The sequence below is a fragment of the Hemitrygon akajei genome, chromosome 14, assembly GCF_048418815.1.
Source record: "Hemitrygon akajei chromosome 14, sHemAka1.3, whole genome shotgun sequence".
NCBI lineage: Eukaryota > Metazoa > Chordata > Chondrichthyes > Myliobatiformes > Dasyatidae > Hemitrygon > Hemitrygon akajei.
In genome coordinates this window covers 11,415,102-11,422,710 of record NC_133137.1, presented here as the reverse complement: position 1 = coordinate 11,422,710, position 7,609 = coordinate 11,415,102, and positions in this window count along the sequence as shown.

The window sequence follows — 7,609 nt, the reverse complement described above, 5'->3', positions numbered from 1 at the left end:
GGGGTGCTAAGTTAGATGGCATGCAAAGGAAGTGTGCTGAAAAATGGCACATTGAGCAACAGATACACAATTGTGATGCTTTATGTTCTGATGACGCAGTTTGGCTTTGGTATTGGGAAATAGAGCCAAAGAATACCACCAAAAGACAAGGGGAAGGCGAGGTAAAGAAATTACTCCAGGCAGTAATTGCATAATTCTTTGCAAGTGAAATTATAAGCAGACATTTATAGCCAATAACTTGTCCTCTCAATAGATGGATCATGCCAGTGCAAAAGAGAACAATGTTAGCAGTAGAAATACAGAGGGACTCCGATTCAAGTGAATGGCCATTCAAATATCTTACCCTTCTTGACCACCTAATATCTCCAGTCCTTAACTGGACCACCAGATGGAGTTCTGAACCTTGGGATAAGAAAATTGTTTTAGGCACTACTTTAAGCATTTTTGCAATAAAATAATCAGGTGCTTGTACTGCAAGAATGAATAAACAGATTTCAAGATTTCAGCACTATTATTAGGTTTGAGGAACATATCAATAAAGTTCAATTTAAGGGAAGATAGTGATGTAGGCATGTTTAAGTGACAAAATATTCAGTATGTACCACTCAAACCTAGAACACCAGTTGACCTCCAATGAAAGCAGTGCAGACTTCACAGACAGGGTGGGAATTTTTTTTAAATGTATTCAGCTGTTGGACCATCTGCATATTATTAAAATCCTTTCCATATTGAAGTTTTGCTGATAAACTACCTTACCAATGTAACAAGAACATATGTGTGCCTCACAAAGTCTGCTATTTTTCAAAAATAGTTACACTTGTTGCTTATCTCTACACCCCCCCCCCCCCCGCCACCAAATCTCGTGATCAGAGAGGGGAGAGGTGGCCATTTTCCAGGAATTTCCAACAGCGTACCTGATCACTTTCTATCACTTTACCTGATTTGGTGTTTTGTGGAAAGTAGACTATAACGACTACTACATGATAATAAAATCCTGTGCTTTGGGACATTTCCATTTCTATTCTTTTTCTTGAATGGACAAAGGTGATGCATGGGTTGCCTTGGCCTTTGCTTCTTCATCCCCATGTGCCTTGATGAGCCTCTGGGCATCCTTCTGTCACTAAGCCCATGAGTTCCCCTCAGCCAATCTTGTTCCTCACCACTCCAACAAGAGTAAAGAATTTTTCAAGCTTGTAGTACATGGTTAAAAATACCAACATTATGCAGTTCTGCCTTTCAAATAATTAACATTTTTAGTGAAGGTAAAATTGTCTTATCTGAAAAACTAACTTTGTTTAAAGGAACTTTGCTGCACATCGTGTCACCATTTGTGCAAAGGTCTGAGAGAACTACAGTACCAGACACTGCACATGCATGATACCATTCTGCCATCTGCTGGCCAGATACAAACAATTTTCTTTCATCTCCCTTTAATCACCAGTGAAACTGATCACTACTTTGGTCTGAAATCAATACCCGTAAGTGCAACAATACGCATTGGCAATTGAAATACTATGCCAACCCACAAGATCATTCACAATTTACAGCGTGCAAATATATCAAGCACGAGAGCATGGTATCCTAGTCACCATCAGTAATGTATAGTGATGATGATGAAGAGGGGGCATACAGGAGCAAGACAAATGAGCTGATTGAGTCATGTTGCAACAACAACAACCTTGCACTCAATACCAGTAAGACCAATGAACTGATTGTGGATTTCAGAAAGGGGAAGTTGAGGGAACACACACCAGTCCTCATTAAAGGATCAGAAGTGGACGAGCAATTTCAAATTTCTGGGTGTCAATATCTCTGAGGATATATCCTGGGCCCAATATATTGATGTAGTTATAAAGAATGCACTACAGCAGCTTATTTCATGCAGAGTTTGAAGAGTTTGGTATGCCACCAAATACACCCAAATTTCTACAGAGATACCATAGAAACCATTCTAACTGGCTGCATCACTGTCAAGTATGGAGGTGCAGGCACTGTATGGGATCGAAATAAGCTGCAGAAAGTTGTAAACTCCGTCAGCTCCATCATGGGCACCAGCCTCCTCAGCATTCAGGACATCTTCAAGGCGTGATGCCACAAAAAAGGCAAGCATCCATCATTAAGGACTCATCACCCAGGACATGCCTCTCTTCTCATTGCTACCAATGTGGTGGTACAGGAGCCTGAAGAAACACACATTTCAGGAACACTAGCTCACTGTTTTTTTTCTCTCCTTTGGCATTACTTATTTAATGTTTTTATATGTACTTATTATAATTTATGTTTTTAAAATTATATATTACAATGTACTGCTGCAGCAAAACAAATATCGCAACATATTCCTGTGATATTAAATGATTCTGGACTACAAAACCAGCCATGCTTTGACTCGTACTCTTTAGTTCAATAAATGGATGGAGATAATATTTTTATGCAAGTGAACTACTGATTAAAAAAAGCAAACATGGTCTCTAAAGTACAGTCGTATATGACAATGCAAGTAATTTTCAAATTTCTATTTCACGATCTGGAGTGAAGAGAACAGACATGAATGCTCCTGCCACAGTCAAACAGCTCAATTTTGGAATGTATTAATTAAATTACCCATGTGTAGTACCCACTTGTTTTCAACAATTATTTGCAAGCAAATACATTTCAATCACAGAAAATGTTAGTTACTTATATTCTCCAAGTAATAATACAACATAGAATGAAGTTCCATCGCCAACTTGGAACAGCAATTTCAGCATTCAAGGTTCAGCTGGGGTGATAATTGAATTCAAATTGATAGTGCCATTTTTTCTTAGTTAGAGACATCATTTTTGGGATTGATTTGAAATAACCTTGAAGAGAGGTAGTCCATAAAGATTGTTTTGCACTCAATAGAAATGACTGGTTAAAAGGGCTTCAGTAGGAGCAGGGTTAAATTGAGTTAACACTTAAGAGCGTCACAAAATAATACTGAGAATTATAAACAAAAATCAGGAATATCTACACTTTATTTCTCAATCCCAACTCCCTTTAACCTCCTCCACTGTTTTACTAAAGCCCAGTGTAATAAAGAAGTTATTCTTCTACCACCCTCTCCCTCCACCCCATTCATCACTGACTTGAAGTGTTGAGTAGCTTCTCTTTCCAAAAATGCTACACCAAGAACATGAGACATAGGAGCAGAATTAAGTCATTCAGTCCATTGAGTTTTCCACATTCAATCATGGCAGATTTATTTTCATTATCAACCCAATTCTCCTGCCTTCTCCCCATAACATTTGACACCATTACTAATCAAGAACCTATCAATCTCTTCTTTAAATATACCCAATGACTTGGCTTGCACAGCCGTCTGTAGCTACGAATTACAGATTCACATTATGGCTAAAGAAATTCATCATCTCAGTTCCAAAGTGATGTCCTTCAATTCTAAGGCTGCAATGGGCCTAGATCCTCCCATTATTGAAAGCATTCTATGTCCAATCGATTCAGGCCTTTCAAGTTGTGGTAAGTTTCAATTAGATCCTCCCTCATGCTTCTAAACAGGAGTGAAGACAAGTGCAAAGACATCAAACTCCCACTCATTCCCTGGATCATTCTTGTAAACCTCTACTGGACCCTGTCAAATGTCAGTAATCTTTCCTTAGGGAAGGGGCTCAAAGCTGCTCACGATATTCCAAGTGCAGTCTGACCAATGTCTTATACAGCCTCAGCATCACATCCTTGATTTTATATTCTAGTCTTTTCGAAATGAATGCTTACATTGCATTTGCTTTCCTTAATACTGATTCAGCTTGCAAGTTAGCCTTCAGAGAATCCTGCATGAGGACTCTCAAATTCCTTTGCACCTGATTTCTGAATTCACTACACTTTTAGAAAATAGCCTATACCTTTATCCCTTCTACCAATGTGCATGACAATACTCTCCCCTGCACTGTATTCTTTTTGCCACTTCATTGCCTATTCTCCCAAAATGTCCAAGTTCTTCAGCATACTCCCTGCTTATCTATCTTTGTATCATCCACAATTCCAATTATCCACATCATTATGTTTAACATGAAAGCATTAGATCTATTGCCGACCTCTGCAGAACGACATTAGTCACCAGCAGCCAATCAGAAAAGGCCCCCTTCATTCCCACTGTATACTTTCTGCCCATCAGCCGATCTTCTAAGACGTGCGTGTCTTTCCTGTAATACCATGGGTTCTCATCTTGTTCAGCCGGCTCGTGGATGGCACCTTGTCCAAGGCCTTCATAAATTCTATTAAATAACATCCACCGACTTTCCTCTGTCTATTCTGCCTATTACAACCTTAAATAATTCCAGTATTTGTTTCGGCATGTTTTTATTTGGTAAATGCAAACTGAAGTTTGTCATAGAAAAGGAATTTAAACTGTTAGACAATTCTGATGGCCTAGCTGTTCATGTAAACTTCAGCATGGTGGTAATCTCTGCTATTTTCCTTGTTTCTCTCACCCTGCAATTGCATGAGCCTCTTTTCCGTCCACTATTCCATTATTCCGTTCCACTGATCATCCATCTATCACCCTCTCCTTATTCTTTTATCCTTCCCATCATCATTCCCTTCTTCCTTTCTACTTTTCCTTGTTCAAGTTTTTCCAACCCTCTCCCCGATCTTCTTGCTGAAAGTCTTGGATAACTATGAGAAATATTAGATCAAGAACTAATACTACAGAAGTTAGGGAACACAGGATTATGAAAAAAGATAATGCATATTTGCTGCATGTCAACTCCTAAATGACCCTCTAAAGTATGTGAAATTCAAACATCACCCATGCTCTTTGCAAATAAAACTAAATGAGATCTTTTTTTAAAACTTGAGACACTAAACATCCACTTTAAAAAGCTGTTCAGGAAAATATATCCATCGTAATACTTTCCTCATTCCTCAATCACAATACATGTGTATGAAAATATAATTTTCATATCATATGTATTATGATGCAAACGTTAAAATTTCCTGCATGCTTGGTTCCTTTCCTTTCCACACACTGCACACATTATAATATGAAATACAACAAAGGCGCTGAACTGAATTGGGAAAGATCCAAAATTATGGTCATAAACAAGAGAAAAAAAGGAGAGGATGAAAAAACATCTCTGCTTTAACAACATGCTTTCCAAAACTACAGTACCTGCATTTAATCTTTGGGAATTCTTGGGTTGTACCTGGAAAAGAATCAAAATGGGTTTTGACAGAGATTTCAGGAAAGAAGGGTTGTTTAATAATCAAGAACTATTCATCTAATATTTCCGCTTCAATTCAAAAATTTATTAATGCGGAAATAAGAATGTTATTGAAAGGAGCATCTTGAAAAGGGCATTTGGAATCTACTATCTCCTAAAAAAAACAATTCAGAGCTGTGATTACAGCTCCAAGCCAACATACAAATAATGTTAGATAACACAGGATTTCGTGCTTTTCCAGTGTATATGACGAATAAACACTTCTCGGGCTTCCAGCCAGGTGCAGGTATCGATTATAACCAATGTTTCGACAACAAGCTCCACCTTCTTCAGGGATGATACCTGGGTATGTTTAGTCCAGTGGTAGAGATTAGACATGCCCAGGCATCACCCCTGAAGAAAATGGCAAAGCTCATCATCAAAACATTGGTTATAATCAATACCTGTACATGCTGGAAACCTGAGTAAAGTTTATTCGTCATTTTTTATGCTCCGGGAAAGCATGCGACCCTTTTTAGATTTTTATGTTATAAAGACGGCATTTATGTTATAAATAATATGTTGGGTCTTTATGCTCAATATATTAGCGTTTTGCTGAATTTGAGGAATGGTTTTAGAGCAAGTCTGTCATTTCTTCAAGGGGTGGGGTTGGTAGGATTTTTGGAGGTAAAATAAAGATACAAAGAGGCCCACAGCACAGATGCTAATTACTGGCTGTCGAAGTAATTGTGATCTGTATTAACACATCAGGAAGTAATAACTGCCATGTGGGATTCTGATCTCAAATGATTTCTCAACTCACTACCAAATATACGAAGTGGACCGGACACCTCACCGACCGATTAAAAATGGTATGTGTGGAAAAAGGTGCCATTGTATTCCATTGTCATTCCAAAAAAGGTTAAAGTACAATAATGTCTTTTCTGTGTATGATGTCACAACTTGCAGCATAAGACACTCCATATATTTTCAATTAGCACTTAGCTCCCAAAGGTCAAACTAATTACTTGTTTTACAAAAACTTTCAAACAGATTATTTCCTGTTTTAATCAAAACAATTCGCATCATTTAAGGAGAGTTTAGAATTTTGCAAAGCATTTTATTGTCATACAATCACTTCAACCAGCAGTTTCAGCCAAAAATAATCTTAGACACCTGAAGGACGCTAACGATCTCATTATATTTATGTGCTTTGCAGAGTGTTTGCAATAAAGTCACCAGCTTTAATTTGCACAACAATCCCCAACACTTGCCTCTAAGGCAAACACCTCACTCATCTTTTAGAGATTGCATTAAGAACACGTAAATGGCATGCTTTACACTTAAACGGATCATTAACCTGCTGTGAATTAATCCCTTTTGAAAGGCAACAAGACTACGATATCTATTAACACGGTACTATTATTCATTTATAAATTTACAATTCTGAGGGGCTTTGATCAATTTACCCATCAAATGCAATATGTAATGGATAGATTTCTTTGCACGTTGCAGTCAAGTACAAAATATTTGTACATGAATAAAAATTGATGGAAACTTAGAAGGCAACATAAGACATCAATAGTCCTCAATGTAATTAACCAAAACAATCTAGCATGTGATGATTAAACTCACCAATCATATCATCCGTTACACTTATTACCTCCTACAAGTACACATTCCTTCTGCATGCTTGAAAATCGAGTCCAAGGCTGGGTTATATTAATTAACATATATTCCTGGAAACATTTTCCATGCCACACAACATGTGTGGATAGTATGAAACTGCTTTAATGCTTCAGGCGATGTTACAAGTGAACATTCTAAAAGAATAAAAAAAGGAAAACGTAATCTGATTTAGTTAAGGACAAAGACCTTTCCCAGAAATCAGAAAAATAAGCACTGAGGCTACAGGTCTTTTCAGCAGAAGGGCAAGGGATATAGGAGCAAATGATCGGAAACCCACTACATAAACCATGCTAATGTGCAGTGTCAGCTAAAACAAAAGATCTGACAAACTTGGATTATATTCTTGGGAGATCTGGAGACTGGCAGTATATAAAATAATGAGGCGTTATTGAGATAAGATTGTCAATCTTTCCCAGTATGGAAATGTCAAGTACAGGAGGGCATGGGTTTAAGGGGAGAAAGCAAAATTTCTTAAGAAATTTCAATTTATAGAACAGATCACTCAAGGACTTGGGTATATGTATTTTTTTGATGCGACTGTTAACTTGCTACCTTGTATGTACTATATGTGCCAGGAGGAATGTTGGCTGTATTCATGGATATTCCTGTATGGTTGAATGACAATTAAACTTGAACTTGAGATTTACAGGGCATTTTTTCCCCACACATCTAGTGATAGGTACCCGGAAACTCATTGCCGGACAGATGGTAGAGGTAGATACCATAACAACATTTAAGAGGCA